Source organism: Erithacus rubecula (genome assembly GCF_903797595.1).
Source record: "Erithacus rubecula genome assembly, contig: SUPER_W_unloc_1, whole genome shotgun sequence".
NCBI classification, from domain to species: domain Eukaryota; kingdom Metazoa; phylum Chordata; class Aves; order Passeriformes; family Muscicapidae; genus Erithacus; species Erithacus rubecula.
Genome location: NW_027635709.1, coordinates 147,450 through 173,399, shown reverse-complemented (window position 1 = coordinate 173,399; position 25,950 = coordinate 147,450). Strand labels below are relative to the sequence as shown.

The 25,950-nt window shown below is 46.3% G+C and overlaps 1 protein-coding gene and 1 long non-coding RNA gene across 2 annotated transcripts in view; one reads left to right on the top strand and one right to left on the bottom strand.

The window, feature by feature from the left end:
• Nucleotides 1-25,950, bottom strand: part of LOC306814080 (ubiquitin-conjugating enzyme E2 R2) — a 128,935-nt gene that overhangs the window by 36,326 nt on the left and 66,659 nt on the right. The window lies entirely within an intron of this gene.
• Nucleotides 18,825-25,950, top strand: part of LOC306814084 — a 65,063-nt gene continuing 57,937 nt past the window's right edge. The window contains exon 1 of the long non-coding RNA XR_013777086.1: nucleotides 18,825-18,924. This is a non-coding gene — a long non-coding RNA (uncharacterized lncRNA). The remainder of the gene's footprint in view (nucleotides 18,925-25,950) is intronic.

Sequence of the window (25,950 nt, the reverse complement as noted above, 5' to 3'; positions counted from 1 at the left end):
AGCACCTAACTATGCAACTTGGATGCAGGGTGCTAAAGTTGTTCAACAGGACAAGCTATGGGAAGTTTTATTCCCAGAAACAGGAGCAGGCAAACAGATTGGATAAGAGCTATTGAGAACCTGGCTAATGTTTTAGTTAGATTGGTATATGCTTTTGCCTTGCAACCCAAAGTTTATGAGGCCAGAGTGCCAGATACATAGGAAAAGGTTTTTCTGTTCACCTTTATGAAACAAATTCAGAAGCTCATCTGGCTTTATAGTCTGTACATGCCTGCCCATAATACTGACTCTTATGTGGATATGTTACAGCAGTACTGAGTCCTTGCCTCAGTCATTTGCCACAGCACCCTCACAACCAAAAGATTTATGAACTGCATAAACAATCCTAGCCCACAGTTCAAGGTCAGTTACACAAATGGCATGGCTCCAAGAGCAGCAAACAAATGCCTCTTGTCACCACACCACCACAGAAGAGAGCAGCTATGGCTACGGCAGCAAGGACATGCCCAGCTCTACATGACACCTAATAATGGAAGAAGAGCAGAGATTTACTCAGGGCAGAACACATTCACTTCAGCTCAAGTGTTTGCATTGTGTAAGCTGCAGACTCCTCTGGACCACTGGGGTTTTCCCAGGAAAGCCCATTCCTGTGCTTACATGCAGTTTCATGAGATGCAACACAATAAAAACAACCCAAGGACTGAGATTAAAAATGCAAGAGACAACAAAACTCAGGGTTGAGCTAACTGTAAGTTTTCTTGGCAGAACCTTTGTCTTCTACACAGGTATAGCTTCTAGAACAACAAAAAAAGATACAGCAGCAGCCATGATTAAAGGTCGGGTTTTTTTCACTAAAAAGTCCAATTCTATGTTGAGACAAAAAGACTAAATTAGGCAATATTTTTTTTTTAATAAAGCAGTAGCTCACAGAACCATTTGCATCCCAAAATTTCACTGATGTAAGGCAAATCAGCTATCTGAGCTTAATTCAGCCAGGCTACTAGGTACTAGAAAGTGTCAGAGTTTTAGGGCAGCTTGTTGTTAGGTCAGTTACAGTGAGACAAGCTAATTCAAGAGGAGTGAAGATGCAACTCAGTCCCTCACCTACAAATACCCAACCATTACTGCATTCACTTTATGTTTAACTCCTCTAGCTGAGCTTAAACTGAAGAAATCTTATTTTGGTGTCCTGATTTTAGCTGCCTGCTCACCATAGCTCCTTAACACCACTGAATACACTCAGTATGCAAGGAGGTAGAGATGACAGTCATCAACCCATTCCCTCCTTCCCCAGTTTATAACTATCATGCTTACAGTCCCTAGAGAAAGAATAAACTCCCCTGATGCTATACTGAACATGATACAAAAGGGTTAATTCAATTTTTATTGTGCCTGTGAAACTTTTAGCAGAGAAACAAGGCCTGCGAAAGCTGCTTCCAGCAAGGACAGTCGGGAGATAAGAGGAAGACGTCTGGCCCAAAAACACAGTGATAGACAAAACAAAGGACTGAATCTCTGGGGTCACGGGGTGGGATTTATGATAATAGGTAAATTGTACTATGCATATAGCGACTGTATATAAGTAAATCTCTTGTAGAATCATGTCCATGTTAGGTTAGAATTCCCTGCATGCACCTCAGACCTGAATAAATGATGCCCTCTTTAACACAATTTTAGTGTTGGAAAGTCTGATTCCGATATTTCTGACATTTTGGAACAGCAATTTGGTAACCTAGATGGGACTTCAGACTTGAGCCCTGGAGGGTCTGCAGCCAATAGATCTCCATCCAGCTTTGAGGGATTCTTGGGGAGAGCTCTGACTTCTAATTGTCTCCTGGGGCTCAGGCAGAATTTGTGGGTAAGTAAAGGCATAATTTTAATTCTTTTGAGGTTATTGGCAAAGGGTATATAGGAGTTACTAGAAAGGGGGTTTCAAGTCCCCAGAAAAGGGAGGAGTAAGAGGTTCACAGATTCATGGGTAACCTGAGTTACAGAGACCTTGGGTAAGCTTACAAACAAAGGAGAGGAAAAGGGGGGGATTTCAATTCCCCGCCCCCCACCCCCTGGCGTTTCTGCCCTTTCAGGTATTAAGAGTTTGAGTCCTCTGGAAAAAGAAAAGGGAATCGGTGTTCGAGTCCCTTGGTAATATTAGAGGTTGTACCCAGGAGGTATCATCAGACCGAGTTTGTAGTTTTTGTCTTTCTAGCACCCCTGCTATCTTGATTCGGGTGGAGGAAGAAAAACAAAACCCATGCTCAGTTTACAAGTAGAGCCCGGCTCTGGCCTTGGCTGGAAAATGAAGTCTGTTCAATTGCTTTGCATTCTTTGCATTTTTCTTGAATTTGAGTGTGTTTGTGTGAGAGTGGTGTGTGTTGATTTGAGTTGACCAGCGTATAAGAGCAGGGATGCCCATGGCATAAAAAAAATGTTTTCTAAAAGACTGTCGAAGCATGAATTTGCTGAGGCTTTGGAGTATTATTGTGTATTTGGTTGGACATGTACTTGGTGTTGGTGGGTGAGATTGCATTTGTGGACTTGTGTGGGAGTCCAGGGTACCTCCCTGGCTCCTCTGGGAATGCAAAAACCCCCCTGGCAGACCCCTCTGAGACCCCCGAGTGGTGGCCAAGAGCCACAGGGGCTGGATTTAGCTCCTTGGGAGAATTTACCAACGCTGAGGGAAGAAACACAAAACATGAAAACAAGTAGAGTATAAATTAGAATATTAGAATGTAGAATAAGTAGGTTTTTGAATTAAGGGCCATGTGGTCAAGTAGGAGGAACCTGGGTGTGGAGGGCTTCTTCTTCCTTCTTCTTCATGCCCTCCATGTTGGAGTTGCACCCTGGGAGCCACAGATTGGATGGGAAAGAACTGGACATTGTAAAGAGATTGCATGGCATTGGAAAGAATTTGTAAATATTGAATACGTAGTTTTAGGTATAAAAGTTTTGACACAGCCCGCCCGAGGGGAGTTCTGTAATGGTCGCCTTTCAGAGCGGACCTGTGTCGGGCTGGCAGAAACATTTTTAAAGATAAGATAAATAAACATCCCTGAAACAACACAAGGTTGTCTCAAGCTGCTTTCTTGCTGGTGCCTCCGAGAGAACCAGACTTCTGACCACCTGCATGCCCTCTCTGGGGAGGTCTCACACCTGAAGAGACCCTCAGAGATGGGACACGTGGCATCCCTGGGTGCGCATCTGGATTCCTGGACTCGTGAGTGTTAGCAGCGTAGTTCACAAAGGTGAATATGAACGCCAAATCCTGAAAATCCACCTGAAGAAAGCTGCAGAAGAAAGACCTTGAAAAGCCAGTTACCAGACTCGTGTCGGAAGGGAGGATCTCGGGAATTCCTCTCCCTGCGCATCTGCTGTACAGAAGCCCAGGAGGACTCTGATTCGGTTCTGGAATCTTTGCTTCTTTGGTAAGACGGTCCAGATCTAAGATAGACTACAGGCACACACACCATGGGTGGGTCCTTCAGCCACGAACAGGTCCAAATATTATCTATGAAAGTTTTTAGCCTCCTCACACCCAATTTCAGTAACGGAGGATGAACTCAGAGATCTGCTTGTGTGGGTGCGATTGTGTTACCCTCGAGCTGAGACAAATCAGATATTTAAAATAGAATTTTGGCAGCAAGTAAACAGAGATATATACCACGCTGCAACAATTAAAGATAATAAAGCAAAGAATCTTTTAACAGTAGCACGAGTAATGCTGGAAGCATTGTCTACTGAAACAGTTAAAGTTTCTAGTCCTCTGAAGGCCATAGAGGGTGTCTCAGGACTTGAGAAGGGGGCATCCAGCCAGCAGCTGGTGTCTACACAAATCACCTGCCAGCAGCAGAGCAGTTCGTTTTCGGACATCCTAGATTCCTCAGATTCACCAAGTTCCTAGAATTACCCAAACCTACCCCTAAATGGAGAAAACTCAGAATGGAGGTTTTCCCAAAAAATTTCGATGATTTAGACTTTTGTTTTTTCAGTCTCTCAAAAATGTCCTCCCCACCAGCAGGGAGACAATTGCATTCTACCCCGGGGTCGGTGGGGGGAACAGGGGAGGGAGACGAAACATGACATACGGTACCTTATAGTTCTGCGATAGCAGAACGAACTATCACTCCAATTCGTGGTGTTGCTGGAATAAATAGACTAACTGCGACACCATCAGGATTTCAAACTAAGTGACCTTTTACTGGCTTTCTCACCGCTGGCGCAAAGGGGGATGCCACAGATCTTGGAAAGCGGAGCAGAGGGGACAGGGACGCGCACTGCGGCGGCAGGGGGTGGAGAAATGAGTGCAGAAACCCCAATGTGGTTCGTTGTCCGCGGAAAAACCCCATTGCTCAGCGGTGCCTCACCGGGAGCGCAGGTGGAGCCACTCCCAAAAGCGGCGGGATCGATCCTGGGCGCTGGGGCTGCAGAGGCGGCGGGCGGGGAGATTTCTCGCGGCGCGACAGGGGTGATTCCGAGTGGGACCAGCGCGGCGGGATGTGCAGGAGTGGCGCCGCCCATGCCGGGGATGGCGATGGTTGCGGAGGGCAGCGCGCAAGCGGCGGCGGGGCCACCTATGTCTGGGGGGAGCGGGACACACCCGGGAGGGGGGCAGTAGGGACGCCCGACCCGGAGGCAGCCAGTGGCGCATGCGTGGTTCAGCTAAAACGTAGGGAACACACGCAGGCGCAGTGCCTGGAGGTGCCGGCATCCCCGAACCCAGAAGTGAGAGAAACGAGGCCAGGAAACTCAAACATAGAAAGACGTCCAAGCAGGTGGGCGCAAAAGCAGAGATTTAGTTCAGAGGGCAGTGATTTTAGTTCGGAAGAGCAGGAAATAAGTCACAGCGAGCCTGACGGCAGACTAGCTGCGAAAGGCAGGGAGAGGCGTGGCCGAGAGAAAAGTGGCCACACCCCTGGGGGGCGGGTCCAGGCGCTGGAGCCCGAGCAGTTGCCACGGCCACGACAACGACAAAGTGAGCCATTCCAAGCTACACCAACAGCGCCATCTCGTGGCGCACCATTAACATTACAAGACTATTTTCCAGTTAAGTATAAAAAACAAACGGATATTAGAAACTAAATTCTACAAGCTCCTGAAGAAGATCAGGAAAACACTTTATGTATTACAGCATCAGAAGGAATTCCAGTAAGCACGGCAAGTGCTGGAGAGATTCAAAGCTCCTTGGCTGTGATCCTGAGAAACATTTTTGAAGGATTTTTACAGTAAATGGGAACTGTTTTTGAGCCTCATATCCAGAAAAAAAGCTGAATTTTCACAAAGTCCTTGAATTCTTCAGCCAGAACAAAGAACAATGCAGCAAGGACCACAAATACCCACAATACCTATGGATCAAAGAATGAATGAGGCAGCAGCTTGGCCTCAATCTCAACAAATAGTTCCTTTTCCCAGACAAATTCCTATAGAGACACAGATACCTGCAGCACAAGACACTTTGGTGGATTGGACAAATATCAGAATGGACTTGACAAGAAGCAGAGAATGTCCTGCAATTGGGATTGGTGAGATAGCCATGCCAGTGAATTATGACCCACAAGGAATGTTATGGGTTGATGTTTAAACTGTCCTAAACTTAAACAAGGACAAAACCCGTGATGGCAAAAAATAAATAATGAATTAGTTAAAGACTTAATTAAGGCAATTAGAGATTACGGACTGGGATCTTCATATTTTAAACAGCTTTTAAAAGGTATTCTCAATGAATATGACTTGACTCCATATGACATGAGATCTCTTGTGTCATTGATTCTTACTGACACACAAGGACTTATGTGGGAGAGCAAATGGAGAAGAGCTTTAGAGGAGCTGCTAAAGAAATACCAAGGTGGTGCTCATGCTAACCTCACCATGGCAGAATTAGCAGGAGACCCTCCTCACAATGATCCAGCACAACAAGCTGCCAGGCTTCCAAGGGAAGTGTTGACAGACATCAAGGAAGCAGCAAGCAGGGCAATTCTTCAAGTTTCAGCAGCAGGGACACATGATATTATTTATACAGAAATCAAACAAGGACCATCTGAACCTTTTTCTACATTTGTTCACAAACTTACACAAGCTATAGATAGACATGTCACAGAAGAATCAACCAGACCATATCTGCTGAGAAGCCTTGCATTTGCAAATGCAAACCCAGAATGTAAAAGAGTTATCAGTGCTATCCCAGGTCAGCCATCCTTGACGGAGATCATTGAAGCCTGCAACAACATTGAAACTCCACAGTATATAGCTTCAATTGTCAAGGAGCAAATGACAGAAGTCCTTCAAGTGCAAAGCGAAAATCTTGAAAAGGTTTTTGCAAATCTCAAGAAGAAAAACAATCCATCTGAAGGACAATGTTACAACTGTGGGGGTTTTGGACATTTTAGGAAGAATTGTCCACAAAAACTTCTAAGCCATCAGAACTTTGCCCTAGATGTCGAAGAGGAAGACATCTGGCAAGTGAATGTTATTCTCTGACGGATGTGGATGGAAAACCATTGCCACTGCCAAAAAACATCAAAAAAAAGCGAGGCACCCCAACGCACGACGACATAAGTTATGGCGGTGACACAAGGAACAGCAACAACACCAGCACAGACAATACAGTTGTCGGGGAACGTCAATCTGACCCCCTCAGCAGGGTACTAGGGAACATCCCCTGTGACAGGGATTTGCTGCCACCAGGAATGCAGTACATCCTGTCAGCTTCAAAAATAGTTTGTTTTTTGAATGAAGAATCTGCACCTATACCCACAAAATTCAAAGCACCGTGCTGAAAGAGACAAGATTTTTTGATAATAGGCAGAGACCGGTGCAGCATTTTTGGACTGATAATATATCCTACTGTTGTTTCAGCAGATTGCTTCGAAGAGCTGACAATTTTAGCAAGGGCTCTTCGACCCCCATTGACAATTCCACAAAATACTCAACTGGCAAAAGTGATAGCTCTGCCATTGCATCCATTGGAGCATCAAGTAATGCCGGCGATGGGCGAAGGGCATCCACACTACAATGACCATGTCGAAGTACACGCGTTATGGTTGAAATACATAACCCGTGAACAGCCAATCATTACTTGTGACTTGATATATAATAACAGGAAAATAACCATCACAGGGATGGTGGACACCGGAGCTGACGTGACACTGATTTCATATATTTTCTGGCCTCGAGAATGGAACTTGATTGTACCTTTGGGCCAAATCACAGGCATTGGAGGAAGTTCTCTATGCCTGCAAAGTGAAAATTCAATAACGTTCATGGGACCAGGACAAAAGACAGCTATTATTGGTCCATTTATAGTGCAAAAGCCATTCACTGTATGGGGAAGAGATCTCCTTTCACAGTGGAACATGTACCTGACAATGGATTTTTAGTAGGGCTCACTGCAGCACTCGCCACTCCAAAATTGACATGGAAAACTGATACGCCTCGTTGGGTGGATCAGTGGGCCTTGGAGAAGAAGTTGAGTGCATTGAAAACTTTGGTGAAAGAACAGCTAGAAAAAAGACACTTAAAACCTACAAACAGTCCTTGGAATTTTCCGGTGTTTGTCATCCGAAAAGTCTTCTGGATCATGGAGATTGCTTCACGACCTCAGAAAATTGAATGAAATAGTGGAGGAGATGGGACATCTTCAGCAAGGACTTCCATCACTCATGATGATTCCCAGAGACTGGCCTCTTGTTATTATTGGCCTCAAAGACTGCTTTTTCAGTATTCTACTTCATGAAGACGATGTTTACCGAATGGCATTTTCTGTTCCAAGTTTGAACAGAGAAGAGCCAATGAAGAGGTATCATTGGGTTGTTTTACCCCAAGGCCTCAAAAACTCACCAACAATTTGTCAGTGGTATGTAGTGCAAACTTTGGCTCCAGCAAGACACAAATATCCCAAAGCAAGGATCATATATTATATGGATGATTTGCTCATTTCTGCACCAACAGACTGAGAACTGCAAGAAGTCCGTGCTTGTGTGACCGAAATACAAAAGGCAGGACTCGAAATCAGCACTTCAAAGATTCAAGAAATTGCGCCCTGGAAATATCTTGGATGGAAAATCAACGAACAAGCAATCAAACCCCAAAAATTAGAGATCAGCTCAAAAGTCAACAATCTCCAAGACCTGCAGCAACTTCTTGGAGAGATCAACTGGATGAGATCAATTTTGGGAATCACAAATGAAGACCTTTCATCTTTGTTCGATCTTCTGAAAGGAGTCGACAACATCAAATACCCCAGGACTCTTATGCCAGAAGCACAGGCAAGCTTGCAAAAGATTGCAGAAATTATACAAGATATACAAGCACACCGATATGTGGACCTTTTACCATTGCATTTTGCAGTGTTGGGAGAAGAAACCCAGCTATATGGTTTGATTTTTCAGTGGGATGAACACAAAAAAGACCCTCTTTTAATTATAGAATAGGTCTTCCTATCTTATAGATCTCCAAGGACAATTCTTACAGACTTAGAAATGACAGCACAAGTGATAATAAAGAAAAGAACAATGTTGATGACAATGGCAGGCAGGGATTTTTCAGTGATATACTTACCTTTGAAGAAAAAATATTTTGACTGAGCATTTCAAAAATCGCAAGACCTGGCAATTGCACTTTTAGATTATACAGACAGTTGTTCAATTCATTATCCAAGTCATAAGTTATTAAAAGTAAAATTAAGATTCAGAGAAAAATCAAAAGTAAGTGAGGAACCATTGGATGCAATCACAGTATTCACTGATGGTTCTGGGAAAACAGGCAAATCAGCAATCACATGGCAAAATTCAATTACAGGAAAATGGGAATCAAATGTAAAAATATTACAGGGATCACCACAAATTGCAGAATTGGCAGCAGTAGTTAGAGTCTTTGAATTATTTCAGCAAACACTTAATTTGGTCACATATTCGGCATATGTAGATGTTCTGGGTTGATGTTGTGACTAGCTCCTCTCCCTGCCCCCGCCATGGAGCTCCCGGCCCCTCCCCCGGGCTGTTTTATCTAGGCAACTGTTTCGGCTGGCCTGCCGCTGCTGCTGCTTGTTGCTGCCCCCCGCTGCTTTAGCTGCCCCACGCTTGCTTTTGCTTGCCCTGGGCTTGCTTTAGCTTGATCCTGGCTGCCCCTCTCCCTTCTCCTCGTCCCTAACATTTGCACCGGCTCCAGAGGAGACGAATCTGAACTTCAGAGACCACCTCTGGAAGGTGAACGAGACCAGAGCCAAACTGAAGGAGAATCCCTTAGTTATGGCAAAAAATTTGGAAACAAGTAAAAATGAAGGACCTTTCAAACTAATCACTTGGGGAAAAGGTTTTGCTTGTGTCTCCACAGATAAAGGTCTGAAGTGGGTGCCTGGGAAATGCATCAAACCGTACCGGGCTCCAACACAAGCAGAAGCCAGCCCTGAGAGTGAGGAAAGGGACTTGCAAAACAAGACAAAGAGCAACGACACGAACTCTTCTTCAAGTGACGTGGAAAAAGCTTCAAAGACTTAGTGAACCATGTTTGTTCATATGGCATTGTGTTTGATCTTTTTGTCAACAATGTTGGGCAATGAGACAGATTTACCGATGATGCAGCCCAGGGAGAATGTGTGGGAAAGTTTAGCGCAGGCAGCGGGGTTGGACACGATTTGCTTGACACATTCCAGACCAAAAAAGCCGTTTTCAGCGTGTCTGGTGGCAGTTCCGGTGGAGGAATGGGCACCCCCAAAGGTAGATGAATGGTATACATGGGTTCACTCTCTCCCTGTGGCCTCTTTCGAACCACAGGAATTAGAAATCTTTGGTTCGATAAGAATGGATTTTTGTATAGAATTTAAAGATTCGGAAGTGACAAAAAAGCAAATAGATGTCACTCCAAACCAAGATGTTTATAAAAATGTTAGTTTATGGTGCAATGATACATTGGTTTCAAACAAACCATCCTCCCAAGTTCCTGTGCAATTGCCACAAGGAATATTTTTCGTTTGCAAAGACAGAATTTGGCCTCCTATTCCCTGCAAACATCAAAGGGGGTCCATGCAGCATTGGGAGACTTACATTGTTAACACCTGATCAGAAAATTTTGAGAAAATTGAAACATAGAAAAGAGGGATTCAACAATACTATTCGAACTGTGATGATAATTTCTATACATGGAACAAGACGAAGAGGATCTCGGTAGCGATATTCTCTCCCCAAACAGCATCAGGGGTGGCCTTGACTCAATTGGATCGTTTGGGTTGCTGGCTGAGCAAAAACAGCAAAGCTATCTCCAATGCACTGAGCGACATGTTAACAGACGTCGACAGTGTGAGGAGAGCGACCCTTCAAAACAGAGCAGCAATTGATTATCTATTGCTGACTCATGGGCATGGATGTGAGGAATTTGAGGGAATGTGGTGCATGAACCTGTCCGATCATTCAAAGTCAATTCATGAAAACATAAAACAATTACAAGAAGGTGTGGCAAAACTTGGAGAAGCCACTGGATCATGGATGGATGGTTTGTTCGACCTTTTTGACCTCTCACCCTTATGGAGGGAAATCTTGAAACTTGGTTTTTATATATTAGTGGGAATTGTTATTTTCTTTGTTATTTTTTTGGTTGTTTTGCCTTGTATTTTTCACTGTATTCGAAGGGCTTTGGACAGAACCATGAAGGAGGTCTTTTTAGTGCAAACAGAGGGGGGAGATGTGGGAGTCCAGGGTACCTCCCTGGCTCCTCTGGGGATGCAAAAACCCCCCTGGCAGACCCCTCTGAGACCCCCGAGTGGTGGCCAAGAGCCGCAGGGGCTGGATTTAGCTCCTTGGGAGAATTTACCAACACTGAGGGAAGAAACACAAAACATGAAAACAAGAAGAGTATAAATTAGAATATTAGAATGTAGAATAAGTAGGTTTTTGAATTGTTTATATTAAGGGCCATGCAGTCAAGATGGAGGAACCTGGGTGTGGAGGGCTTCTTCTTCCTTCTTCTTCATGCCCTCCATGTTGGAGTTGCATCCTGGGAGCCACAGCTTGGATGGGGAAAGAACTGGACATTGTAAAGAGATTGCATGGCATTGGAAATAATTTGTAAATATTGAATACGTAGTTTTAGGTATAAAAGATTTGACACAGCCCGCCCGAGGGGAGTTCTGTAATGGTCGCCTTTCAGAGCGGACCTGTGTCGGGCTGGCAGAAGCATTTTGGAAGATAAGATAAATAAACAGCCTTGAAATAACACAAGGTCGTCTCGAGCAGCTTTCTTGCCGGTGACACTGAGAGAACCCAGACTTCTAACCACCTGCATGTCCTCTCTGAGGAGGTCTCACGTCTAAAGACACCCTCAGGGACCGGACAGACTTGGAGCGTCCTCTTGTGTCGGTTTTAGTGATTGCAGGTCTGGTAATCCCCCTGTCCCCCATTACAAACTGTCATATTCTACGGTAAGGGCTCATATACTTGTAATTACTGAATATGGGGGTGGTTTATTCTAAAACTAAAGTGGGAGATCATATTCCAAATACTCCACTTATATGTATATTGAGCTACTGGAAAAAGATAGGAGGAGGGTCACTAAGTAAACCTAAATTACTTAGATGTAATCGTTTATGGGCAATATATAAGTTAAACTGTCAGGCTCAGTGGCTGGAGAATGGTACCTTAGATTATTGCACCCTTTTACATCTGATGTTTTTTTCTAGAAGAGAGGGGAATTGGGATGAAGTACCTTATGTAATTTGTTCTTTAAGTTAAGAAAGCACCCAGAATTGCAAAAGGTGTGCTTACCTGCCCCACCAGACCCTCTCATGTTTGCTTTAGAGAAAGAAAGGGCAAAGGGTAGAAGAATGAAGCAATCTTATTCCTCCTGTGGTATCAGGCATTGTTGTCTGAAATGCAATAGTGAATGAGAGGATGATGTAGAGATGATGTAGAGATGATGTAGAGATGATGGTGGCACCAGACAGAGATAAAAGATTTGTCTGTGTCTGAGACTCATGTAGCATGAAGGGGGGGATGGGCAGTTAGGAAGGAGTCAGTAGTTACTTTCAAACTTAGTGGTGGGGAAGACCTGGGGGAAACAGGAAGTGAGCAGACAGGAAGATGGTAAGCGGGAGAAGAGAGTAAGGAAGAAAAAGGTGAACAGGAGGTGATAGCTCTGCTCCAGGAGAGGGTGAGATCTCATAGCCCAGTTGTGGTAAAGATACCTTTCTCCCCTATCAACCTTGAGGCATAGGTGAGATGGGCAGGACACTATAGAGAAGATCCAGAGAGGGGAGCTAAAGTATTTGAGACCATTCTTAAAACCAAGAATCCAGATTGGGGGGAAATCCAAATTCCACTAGATAATCGATTAGATTATACTGAAAGAGAGGTGGTATCCAGGACTGCTAGGAGGGAGGTAGGATGGACACAGAGGAGAGGTTATCAGGAAATGCTGAAGAGCATTTTCCCTCCTGGGACCCCCATTGGGACTCAAGCACCAGGAAAGGGAGGGTTTCACTGGAACAATATCAAAGATGGACATTATTTGGCTTTAAATATGCTATTGTTGGGGGTTGGTTTTTCTTTTTTTTTTTTTTTTCCTTCCCCTTTTCTCTCTGTGGAATTTTCCCCATTGTAATGCTAAAACACTTGTGGACCATGCCCTAGCATGGATGGCTAGTAATGGAGGAGGCATGAAGAAAGAGAACACTGCAAGACCAAGGCGGGGGCGGGGGGGATGAACAGGTAAAGACAGAAGTGAGGGCAGCTGCTGCTCTCTCTCGCTAGTGGAGTCGGAGGGAGATGGCCAGTGCTGCTACCTACCACTCCCCCACCATCCCAACACCAGGAGCCACGTTCTCTGCTGTCGGACACACCACTGCTGCCTTCCCTACTTCAGCCTGCCACCTCCATGTAGCCTGCTGAGCCCCGTGATACACACTGTAAGCAGGGGAGTCTCTCCTCCATCCTTCTCACACCTGGGACACCGCCGCTGTCACAGCCTGAGGTGTCTCCTTAGACCTGAGATCACCTCAGGAGGACATGCAGGTGGTCTGGAACCCAGCTCTTTTTGATGCCCGCCGATGAGAGACTGCAGGAGGCTGTTCTTAGAGGTTTTCATGGTTGTTTATTGTTTCTTATCTCAGGAATGCTTTGTCCAGTGAATAGCGGTCTGCTTGCCAGATGTCCAGGGCAGAATCTGCCTGGTAAAGGCGGGGCTTATCTTTTATGGTCTAAATTATGTACTAGGTATTTACAAATGACTCCCAATACAATACAATCTTGTTAAACGGTCCAGCTCTGTCCCCATCCAATCTAAAAGTGCCAGCATGTCACCCAGCATGGAGAAGAAGGAGGAAGAGGTATCCACACTCCAAATTCTCCATCTTGGCCATGTGTCCCTTATCACAAACATTCTAGAAATCTGCTAATTCTAAATTCTAACAGTCTAATTTCCACTCTATTTATTTTTGCAGCTTGCATTTCTTCTCTCAATGTTGGTAAATTGTTCCAAGGACCTAAATCCCGCCCCTGAGACACCTGGGTCTCATTCAAGGGTCTTTGGGGACCCCACCAGGGGGGTCTTAAACCTCCCAGGGAAGCCAGAGGAATACTCTGGGCTCCCACACGCCGCCAACACCCCAGCCCTCCACAGCTGCACGGGATCGGCCCTGCCCCACCACCGGTAACAGAGCGCAGGGAGAAGGTGTCTGCAGCTGAAAAGGACTGGAACTGAGTTACTGTTCTGTTTTGTTGTTAATTTTCATAGTTATTGTTTTGTTTTGTCTTGTTAAATATAATAGTGAAGAACTGGTATTTCTATCCCCATATATTTCCCTGAGAGCCTCTGATTCCAAAATTCTAATAATTTGGAGAGAGGAGGGGAGGGGTCTGCACTCTCCATCTCAGGAAGAAGCTCCTGCCTTTCTTGGCAAATACCTGTCTTTCAAACCAGGACAGATTTATGGCGCCCGAATGTGGGGCCTAAGGGCATTGAGAGGAAAGGGTGAAAAAGGAATAACAGTTATTGAGTTACCTAAGTTTTTGTATTAGGTGGCACCATGTTGTCCAGCTTACCCTGGTTTGGGCTCCACATGGTCACAGCTATATCTCTCCCATTTGCATGCCCTTATTTGAACATGGGTCCCATCACTAAGGTTACTGTGGCTATTATCTGGTTAATTATGTGGCTTGATCAAGTGAGGAATTCATATATTTTTAACTTCCTCTGGAAGGCGGCCGCATGGATCCAGAGCTATTGCACTCTAACTGTGTGTTTTTAAGGTTACTTCAATAATGGTACTTACTATGAGGAAGTGACAGCAGGAAAAATTTTCTCCCAACCCATCACCAAGTTTTTAAGTCCACCCCACCAGTTTTCAAGGAATTCAGATCCTCTCTAAATGCTAGTGATATGATACAGTGGCTGGTGTTGCTGATAGACCTGCTCTATTTAGCATTCAGAGACAAGGGGAGATTGACTTGGATAACAATCCTGATATCTATCCTAGGAAATAGGGATGGTGTCCCACAGCTTGATCCTGCCCCACAGCCCACCTCAGAAACCAAATACCCGGAGTGGGTGGGAGTTCTAGTGAAGGAAATAAGTGAGATGGGCCAGATGCTGAAGGAGTAGCTTTCCCCAGCTGGTGAGAAATAGTCCCCCTGCCTTAAAGAGGGAGAATCAGATGATGCTGCAGTGGAACCCATAGATGTTACATCTGTCCAGGTTCTAGCTGAACTGCAGGAGCAGTCACAGCCAGCAGCAGTCACCTGTGGAAACTAGAAAATCTAAGATTAAAACAAGGCACCTAGATAAAAAGGATCAGAAAGGAGGGTCCTCACAACCAGCAAGGGAACCAGAGGTTGAGACCATCACTGAGTCCCTGTCATACGAAAGTCTCCATAATATGCAAAAAGACATTGCACGGTGGGGCCATGAGGCTTTTACAACTTGGTTACTTTGAGTCTGGGACCTTATGGGTACAGGTGTGCAACTGGATAGTATTGAGGCAAGGAATTTGGGATCCATGACCCAGGACTCAGGTGTGGACCAGATATTCATAAGAGAGCAAGGCCTCCTTTCCCTCTGGGAACAGCTTTTAATGAGCGTGAAAGAGAGATTTGTCCACAGAGAGAGAATGCAGGAGCACCACCATAGAATGTGCTGGAAGACCCTTGAGGAAGGGATCCAGCAGCTGAGAGAGACAGCAGTATTAGAGGTACTTTTTGCGAGGGATGGACAGCATGACAATGACCCTGACAAGGTCAGGTACACAGGGCAGATGCTGCAGAATCTGGCAAACCTGGGGCCGTCTCAATATACCACTTTTATTGCAACAATTACTGCTGATGACAACCAAGAAACAGTGGGTTCTGTTGCTAAGAAGCTTAAAAATTTTGAGAGTATGATAAATGGCCCGATGTAGGCCCATGTCTCTGCTGTAATTATGACCCTCCAAGAGGAGATGAGGAAGATGAGGGAGAAGGTGAGGAGGAACAGTTCCCATGCAGCACCAGTGCAAGTCACAGACCCCAAAGTTGGAACCCAACGTTCCCCAGCAAGGGAAAGAGGGTACACCTATCGAGTTGACCTGTGGTTCTTTCTGCGTGACCACAGGGAAGACATGAGAAGGTGGGATGGGAAACCCACTTCTGTTCTGGCAGCACGGGTGCATCTATTCAAGGAGGGAAACACTAACCGAGGGAGCTCCGCTAAAGTGAAGGTAGTCTCAACCTCCCATGACCAAGATGTTGTGTATTACAGAAGGGAGGATGATCTTTCCGATCCACTTGAAAGAACATCTAGTATGTATGCCCAGGAAGGAAATCATAAACAGGGCTAGAAGGGTCCTTCCTCTAGACAGGGTGTGGCATGTAAAAACTCCGTCTTTTGGAAGGTGTGGATCTGATGGCCTGGCACATCAGAGCCACAGAAGCATAGAGTGTTGGTTGCTACTGGTTCACAACGCACCCTAATACCATCAGAACATGTGGAGGAAGAACTTGCTTCCATTACTGGGGGGCAGGGGAGGGGGATCACAGGACCTGACTTTACTGGAGGCTTGAGGTGAGCCTGAATGGGAAGGAGTGGCAGAAACATCCTAATGTGACTGGCCCAGAGGCACTGTGCATTCTAGGCGTAGACTTCCCCTGGACCGGCTATTACAAAGGCCCAAAGAGACTCAGGTGGGCTTTTGGAATAGCTGCTGTAGACGCAGAGAGCATTAAGCATTTGAACACCTTGCCTAGACTATCAGAAAACCCATCTGCAGTGAGACTCCTGAAGAGGAAAGAGCAACAGGTGCCAATTGCCACCTCGACCAGTGCACTGCCGGCAGTACCGGAAAAATCGAGATGCTGTGATCCCCATCCACAAGATGATCCGTGATCTAGAGAGCCAAGGGGTGGTCAGCAAGAGCCACTCACCCTTTAACAGTCCCATTTAGATTGTGCGCAAGTCTGATGGAGAATGGAGATTGACTGTGGACTATCGGGCATTGAATGAAGTGACTCCACCGCTGAGCGCTGCCGTGCCGGACATGCTGGAACTCCAGTATGAGCTGGAGTCCAAGGCAGCAAGGTGGTATGCCACCATTGACATTGCAAATGCATTCTTCTCCATTCCTTTGGCAGCAGAATGCAGGCCTCAGTTTGCTTTCACCTGGGGAGGCGTGCAGTACACCTGGAACAGACTACCCCAGGGGTGAAAGCACAGCCCCACCATCTGCCACGGACTGATCCAGGCTGCACTGGAAAAGGGAGAGGCTCCAGAACATCTCCAGTTCATCGATTACATCCTTGTGTGGAAGAACAGGGCAATGGAAGAATTTGAGAAAGCAGAGATCATCCAGATTCTGCTGGGAGCTGGTTTTGCCAACAAGAAAAGCAAAGTCAAAGGACCTGCCCAAGAGATCCACTTCCTGGGGGTAAAGTGACGAGACAGACGGTGTCAGATCCCCACTGAGGTCATCAATAACATCACTGCAATGTCTCCACCAACAAGCAAGAAGGAGACACAAGCTTTCCTAGGTGCCAAAGGCTTTTGGAGAATGCACATTCCTGAGCATAGCCAGATTGTGAGCCCTCTCTACCTGATCACCCACAAAAAGAACCATTTCCACTGGGGCCCTGAAGAGCAAAAAGCCTTCACGCCCATCAAGCAGGAGATCGCTCATGCAGTAGCCCTTGGTCCAGTCAGGACAGGACCAGAGGTAAAGGATGTGCTTAACTCTGCAGCTGGAAACAAGGGTTTGTCCTGGAGCGTTTTGCAGAAGGTGCCTGAGGACACTCGAGGAAGACCTCTGAAATTCTGGTGCCAAAGTTACAGAGGGTCGGAAGCCAACTACACTCCAACAGAGAAAGAAATCTTGGCTGCCTATGAAGGAGTTAAAGCTGCCTCAGAAGTGATTGGCATGGAAGCACGACTCCTCATGGCAACCCGACTGCCAGTGCTGGGGTGGATGTTCAAAGGAAAAATTCCATCTCCCCACCATGCCACCGATGCCACATGGAATAAGTGGATTGCCCTCATCACGCAGCACGCCTGTATTGGCAACCCGAATCGCCCTGGGATTTTGGAAATAATTACAAATTGGCCAGAAGGTGAAAATTTTGGTCTCGCCAACCAAGAGGATCAGGAGCAAGTGACCCAGGCCAATGAAGCCCCACTGTACAACCAGCTGCCAGCTGATGAAACACCATACACTGTTTTCACCGACACTTCCTGTCACATCATAGGGATGAACTGGAAGTGCAAAGCAGCCATATGGAGCCCCACACAACAGGTTGCACAAGCCACCAAAGGAGAAGGTGGATCAAGTCAACTTGCTGAACTCAAAGCTGTTCAGCTGGCCTTGGACATTGCTGAAAGAGAGAAGTGGCCAAAGCTCTACCTTTACACTGATTCATAGATGGTAGCCAGTGCTCTGTGGGGTTGGCTGGAAAGGTGGAAAAAGGCTGACTGGCAACGTAGAGGGAAACCAATCTGGACTGCTGATGAGTGGAAAGACATTGCCACTCGGGTAGAGAAGCTACCCGTGTGTCCTGGTTTGAAGGACAGGTGTCTGCCAGTAAAGGCAGAAGTTTTCCTTTGAAATAGAGACTTTAATTCCACTCCCCCCAAGTATTATAATTGTTTGAATCAAGGACTCTGAGGCAGAGATAAGGGGGTTGTAATAACAGCTCTTTTACTAATATATCTAACCGTACAAGCAGAAACAACAGCAGTTGTTAAAATTACTAACAGAACAGAACAGAACAGAACAGATAACTCGGTTTCAGTCCCTTCTTTAGATGCAAGCATGCTGCCTCTCTGTGCTCGGTCCCGGTGCTGCAGACAGAGCAAAGCCCGGAGCTGCTGAGGGCAGGCGGGAGCAGAGGCAGGAGGGGGCGGCAGCGGCCACGCCGGTCTCGGGTGGGAATGGGCTGGAGCGGCGGCTCCTCGCTCACCGTGTGTGTCCGGGTGATCAGCTGTGTCCGCAGAGGCAGGAGGCTGGAACGGGGCAGATGCAGGGCAGGTGATCGCAGAGGGTCTGGCTCTCCTGTGTTCCACAGCAGGGGCTGCAGTCAGGGCGTCCTGCTCCGAGCTCACCGGAAACAAGTCACCCTCCGGAAGCACAAGTAGCCCCTCCGGGAGCCACTTCCACCGACCCCTTTTGTCTAGAGTCATCAGAGACCCTGGGTGTAACCCGGCCAGCTCCATTGGCATGATAATGGGAAAAATTCTTTAAATTGACACAGTAATAGAAAAACACTCTACCCCCAACACTGTGAAAGTCCGTTATGTGGATGCCCATGTCCCCAAGAGTCGGGCTAATGAAGAACACCAGCACAATGAGCAGGTGATGCCTCAGGCCATCAGGGAAGTAATGCCACCTATAAGTGGGCACGAGACCAAGGGGTGGATCTAACCATGGACAGTATTTCTCAGGTTATCCATGACTGCAAGACGTGTGCTGCCATCAAGCAAACCAAGTGGGTGAAGACCTTCTGGTATGGGGGGTGGTGGTCCAAATATAAGTAATGGGGAGACCTGGCAGATTGACTACATCACACTGCCTCAAACTCACCAAGGCAAGCGCTACGTGCTGACCATGGTGGAAGCCATCACCAGGTGGTTGGAGACCTACCCTGTGCCCCACGCCACTGCTCGGAACACCATCTTGGGCCTGGAAAAACAAGTCCTCTGGAGGCATGGCACCCCTGAGAGAATTGAGTCAGACAACGGGACTCATTTCAAGAACAGCCTTATCAACACCCGGGCTAGAGAACATGGCATCGAGTGGGTGTACCATATTCCCTACCATGCACTAGTGTTTGGGAAAGGTGAACAGTGCAATGGTCTTCTTAAAACCACCTTAAAGACACTGGGTTGGGGAACATTCAAGAAGTGGGAGATTAATTTACTAAAGGCCACATGGTTAGTGAACACCCGAGGTTCCACTAACCGAGCAGGCCCTGCCCAATCTGAGCCCTTGGGAACACCAGATGGAGCTGAGGTTTCAGTGGTACGCACAAGAGGTATGCTAGGAAAAACTGCTTGGGTGAACTCTGCCTCCAGCAAAGCCAATCCCATCCGTGGGGTTGCTTTCACTCAAGGACCATGTTGCACCTGGTGGGTGATGTAAAAGTATGGAGAGATCCGATGCATACCCCAAGGAGACCTTGTTTTAGGGTGAACTACCTATGATACTGTGCCTCTATATAATTTAAAGGTTTTAATTTGATGCAGCATGTTGGCATGGGAAAAATTTGGGGTGGGTAATGTTGGGGGTTATTTTTTTCCCTTTTGTCTCTGTGGAATTTTCCCCATTGTCATGCTAAGAAATCTGTTGACTAGGCCCTAGCATGGATGGCTAGTGGCAAGGGGCGGGGGGGAAGGGAAGAAACCACAAGATTCAAAAAGCTAGAAGAGGAGAGAGTGAGGCATTGGCTCGCCCCATTTTGCCTGTGGAGTCAGAGGAGGATGACCACTGCTGCTGTCCCGCACCCCCTGCCATCCAGCACCTTCACTGCAGCCCTTGCCAACCTCCAACCATACTGCTGACTTCCATCTTCAGCCTGCCACCTCCACACACTCTGCTGAACACCATGACCCACACTATGAGCAGAGAAGTCTCTCCTCCATCCCTCTCCCACCTGGGATGCTGCCACCATTGACCCAGCCCTCCGCAGATGCGCAGGATCTGCCCTGCCCCCACCACTGGTTACTGCAGCACAGGGAAAGAGTATCTGTGGCCAAAAAAGGACTGGAACTGAGTTACTGTTTTGTCTGTTGTTCATTTCATAGCTGCTGTTGTTTTTGCTTGTCTTGTTAGATATATTAGTAAAGAACTTCTATTCCTATCCCCATATCTTTGCCTGAGACCCCCTCTAATTCCAAAATTGTAATTTGGAGGGAGGGGTTATTTACCCTCTCCATTTCAAAGAGAGGATCCTGCCTTTCTTAGCAAATATCTGTCTTTCAAACCAGAACACAAATTTAATTTCCTTTTATGACAAGGTAACCCACCTAGTTGACCATGGAAAGTCAGTTTTGATATTTTTGGATTTCAATAAAAATTTTGATACTGTCTCTCACAGGATCCTTATGGACAAAATGATGTATTTATCCAGCTGTGTGCTAGATAACCATGTCATTTAGTGGGTGAGCAACTGGCTGACATGTCAGGCGCAGAGGGTTATAGTCAAAGGGGTGACAGGCTGTTGACCTGTCACTAGTGGAGTTCTGCAGGGCTCCATCTTAGGGCTAGTTCTTTTCATCATCTTCATAAATGACTTGGACACAGGATTCAAAGGCATACTAAGTAAATTTGCTGACAACACTAAACTGAGAGGAGCTGCTGACTTCCTTGAAGGCAAGGAGGCCCTGCAGAGAGACCTCAACAAATGAGAAGGCTGGACAATCACCAATCATATTAAGCTTAACAAGGGTACCTGCCAGATCCTCCACCTGGGATGGGGCAACCCTGGAAGCACAGAAAGACTGTGGAATGAGAAGCTGGAGATCAGCAATGGAGAAAGGGACTCAGGGGTCTTGGTTGATGCTAAGTTGAATATGAGTTAGCAGTGCCCTGGCAGCCAGGAGGGCCAACTGTGTCTTTGAGGGCATCAGGCAAAGCAATGTCAGCTAGTCAAGAGAGGTGATTGTCCTGCTCTGCTCTGCACTGGGGAAGCCTCACCTTGAGTCCTGGGGGCACTTTTGGTCACCCCAGTAAGAAAGATATAAAGCTATTAGAGAACATCCAAAGGAGGGCTATGAAGATGGTGAAGGGTCTAGAGGGGAAGGCACATGAGGAATGGCTGAGGTCACTTGGCTTGTTTAGCTGGAGTAGAGGAGACTGAGGAGATACCTCATCACAGTCTACAACTTCCTCATGAGGGACAACGGAGGGGCAGGCACTGATTTCTTCTCTCTGGTGACCAGAGACAGAATCCTAGAGAACAGCATGAAGCTATATTGGGAGGTTTAGGTTGGATATTAGGAAAAGCTTCTTCATCCAGAGAATGGTTGGGCACTGAAACAGGCTCTCCAGGGAAGTGGTCACAACTCCAAGCCTGACAGAGTTCAAGAAGGGTTTGGACAATACTCTCAGGCACAGGGTAGGATTCTTGGGGTTGTCCTGTGCAGGGCCAGGAGTTGGACTTTGATGATCCTTCCAACTCAGGATATTCTATGATAACAGCAGAATGACAAGAATATGCTAATGTCAACAAAGATGAATCACCTCTGGACCAGGGGGATGGGGAAGAAAGCGGTAAGGTTGCACAAAGGGTAACTTAAGACTAATTAACATGGTAAAAAAATCACACCTCTGGGAAGGGACCTTGTATGCTTATGTCACACCAACCTCATATATTGAACTAGTCACTAATCGGAGTATGCACAGAAATGAGTTGGTTAGGCTAACCAATGAACAAGTTTTACGCAACTTCTTTGTTTTATCTTGTATAAAAGCCTGCAAACTCTCCAAAGAGGTGTGCTAGCTTTGCAAACTATCACCTAGCATCCCTTTCTGCATAGAACCACATTAAAGGTTAGAAGGTAAATCTGAACTCTGTGCTCATTGTCACTTGCACACCAGGCATGAACCTAAACCCTGACTGAGGGACTCCACAGGGTACCCTACAGATTTCTTGATGATTGGTCTTCTCATCTCTTGGCCACACCACTACTGAAGGACTCTGAAGTATATTAACTTTTAGTTTATTATTGTCACATTGCAGCTAGTCTGAAGCTGCAGCCCAAACTTAACCAGCCTAGAAGTAAACAAGTCTCTGGGTGAGCGATGATAGGATGGATTTGAACACATACAAAAGATCCCAGTCAATTAATTGAACCCTAAATGCAGATGTATCATTAGCCAGGGAAATGAGTGTGCTAAGACCCCAACCAATCACATATATATATCTGTGAGATTCAAACCCTCTATATAAGGAAGGTCTGAGCAATAAAAGAGGCTTTTGTCACACGGATCTCTGAGAGTACTGTCATCTCAGTCTCTGACCCACGGATTCCATATTATCATCATCATGAACATTAGATATATGCATTCAAACCAAATTAGGTTTTAGGAGTAGGGTAAACATTTGTCTCAGTCTGCAATTGAAGATACTCAATACAGCTCCAAATTAGCATGCTATGCTTTGAAGTTTAGAAAACTCTTCCTCTCCACTCCTCCAATCAGCACTACAAACACCAAGAGAATTCCTGTTACTTGAAAGTATGCGAGTTTTGTTCTGAAGGTTACTGTTCAGTATTCACTATGTGAAGAGAGAAACACTAAACAAAAATAATAATTTTTTTTCAAGAAGCCTTTTAAAATTCACAACATTTGAACTGCTCAGGTCAGAGGTTATTCCATTTCAGCATCAGTATTAAAAAACAACATGCAACTCATCTGGGTATCAAACAAAATCAGAGTACTTGACAAATTATCCTGTGTCTCATTTTAAGACTGATGATACTGACACTAGTATACAGCATTGTGAGGAATCCTTAACCTTCCTAACAGGATACTCGGGAGTTATACAAGTGGATGTCACAGAAACAGAGAATGGGTAAGGTTGGAATAGACCACAGTGGGTTATCTGGTCCAACCTCCCTATCCAAGCAGAGTCCTCCCAGAGCACATGGCACAGGATTGTGTCCAGACAGTTCTTGAATATCTCCAGTGAGGAAGACTCCACAACCTCTTTGATCAGTCTGTTCCAGTGCTCAGTCACCCAGCAAGTAAAGAGGTTCTTCCTCATATTCAGGTGGAACTTCCTGTGCATCAGTTTCTGCCTGTTGCCTCTTGCCCCATTGCTTGGCACCACAGATCAGAGACTCATCCATCCTCTGACCCCTCCTTGAAGATACTTACAGACATTGATGAGGTCCCTTCTCAGTCATCTCTTCTCAAGGCTGAACAGGCCCAACTCCCTCAGCCTTTTCTCATAAGAGAGATGTTCCAGTCCCCTCATCAACTCTGTAGCCTCCACTGGATCGGCTCCAGGAGCTCCATGTCTCTCTTGTACTGAGGAGCCAAGGACTGGACACAGCACTCCAGATGTGCCTCACCAGGGCTGAGTAGAGGGGCAGGATTGTTAAGGAAATCAACCAGTCTGACCATTCATGAGACACTTTGGTAGTCACTCCCAATGCCAGAGTCTTTAACTGCTGGGACCAAAGCCCCTTCACACCGGGTGGCTCCAGTGAGCTGACAGTTACCCCACTTGACTTCCTACACACCCCACTCACATGCAGTCAGACCAGGTTTCCTTATCAGCTCCACTCCAGGTTTCCCATAGAAGAGTCTCAGATGTCTTGTTCCATAAAGCAATTTATTCGCCGTGCAGTAACACAGAAACAGCCCAAGATGGTACCTTTGAGGAAAGACCCCCAACTGAGGATTTTGTACCCTCAAAGTCTAAGTGCGTAATATTCTGGGTTTATTGGCTCCTGCTCCATCCCTGACTGTCAAGTAACCTGGCTGGGCCACAGGTCTCCATGTCCTTTGTTATGCAAAGGGCTGACAGTTCACAGCTTCTTGCCTTGGACTCCCACCACCCAGAGCTCAGTCTACAGCTGGCACTGCAGCCGAACACAGGACCACCTCTCTTGACCTGCTGGCAACGCTCTTCCCAATGCACCTCAGAATCCCATTGGCCTTCTTGGCCACAGGCACACACTGCTGGCTCATCGACAGATTGTTGTCCGCCAGGACGCCCAGATCCTTCTCTGCAGGGCTGCTTTCCAGCAGGTCAGCCCCCAACCTGTGCTGATGCACTGAGTTATTTTTCCCCACGTGCAGGACTTTGTTGAACTTGCGTTTGTTGGACTTCATACAGTTATATCTGAAGTTATTCAGGTGTCCTGCATCGTAGTGGTTTTTAGTCTGCCAATTTGAGATTTCCTGAGTTTCGACGCCTATTATTGTCCCAGGTCTAGCACTGGCTAAATCACCAGTGCACCCACTAGAAGCATTTACTAAATTTCCTGATGTGAGATAAGATTAGGAGGAAGGCAAAACAGGCTCAAACTTCAAAGGGTACAAAGAAAAACTTTATTTCTAGAAACTATAAGAAAAAAGAATAAAACTCAGAATAAAACTTTTAGAACACTTCTCCTCCTCCACAACTTCTTTCCTTTCACACTGACAATGTACAGAAACAAATCAGTCAGTTTACCATCTCTAAAAATAGTCTTTCACCAATTTACTTGGGAGAGGAGACTTCTCTCTTCAGTCTATGGAGATTTCTCCACAATAAACAGCTTTCTCGTGGCCTCAGTGTCACAGTGAATCAGCTGCTGAGGAGAATGGAAATCTGATCACTGTGTAAAAATCCCCTCCTCGACTAACAGTCTTCCCACAACTGTTATTGAGGACCATGTCAACTTATGGGGCACACTTTAAGGATTATAACAGTTCAAACCAAAGCTCTCTTCATCTTTGAAAACAGAGGACTTTCTTCTCTCCCCTGGAGGGGGGGGGGGGGGGAAGAAGCATCAGGAATCTTCTCTCTATTCGAACTTCTTATAAAATTACAGCCGTTTCAACATCTACTTTCTTTAGTGCAAATGCCTCAGATTGTGTCTACAGTTAGAACATTTCATCCACCCCATAATGCCTTCTATGAGTTATAGGAAAACAAGAGTCTCTTCTCCATAGTTTAAAAAAGAGAAATTTCAGTCCAAGAGTAAGGCATCTCCATCAATCTCTTCCATCTGGGACTTGACTTCTTCCTTTTGTCTGGCCTCTGTGTTTTCATGCTATTTCTATGTGTCTTCATCTTGGTCCTTTTCTTTCACTCAGGAGACAGAACAAAGTGTCTGCAAATCTCATTCTGGGCAGTGAAAGAGTTAATATCTTGCCCGAGCAGCAGCTGGAGCAGTTGGGGTGGTGCATTTCAGGCCTCAATGGAGGCTGGATGTTGGAGGTTGAGTGTTTTTCTATTACTGTGTCAATTTAAAGAATTTTTCCCATTATCATGCCAATGGAGCTGGCCGGGTTACACCCAGGATCTCTGATGACTCTAGACAAAGGAGTAGGTGGGAGTGGCTCCCGGAGGGGCTACTTGTGCTTCCAGGAGGGGACTCGTGTTTCCGGCGAGCTCAGAGGAGGACACCCCGTCTGCAGCCCCCCCTGTGGAACACAGGAGAGCCAGACCCTCTGTGATCACCTGCCCTGCATCTGCCCCGTTCCAGCCTCCTGCCTCTGCGGACACAGCTGATCACCCGGACACACACGGTGAGCGAGGAGCCGCCGCTCCAGCCCGTTCCCACCCGAGACCGGCGTGGCCGCTGCTGCCCCCTCCTGCCTCCGCTCCCGCCTGCTTTTCTGCAGCTCCGGGTGTTGTTGCGGCTGCAGCACCGGGACTGAGCACAGAGAGAGTGTGCCTGCAGCTAAAGGGACTGAAACCAAGTTATCTATTCTGTTCTGTTAGCAATTTTAACAACTGCTGTTGTTTCTGCTTGTATGGTTAGATATATTAGTAAAAGAGCTGTTATTCCCACCCCCTT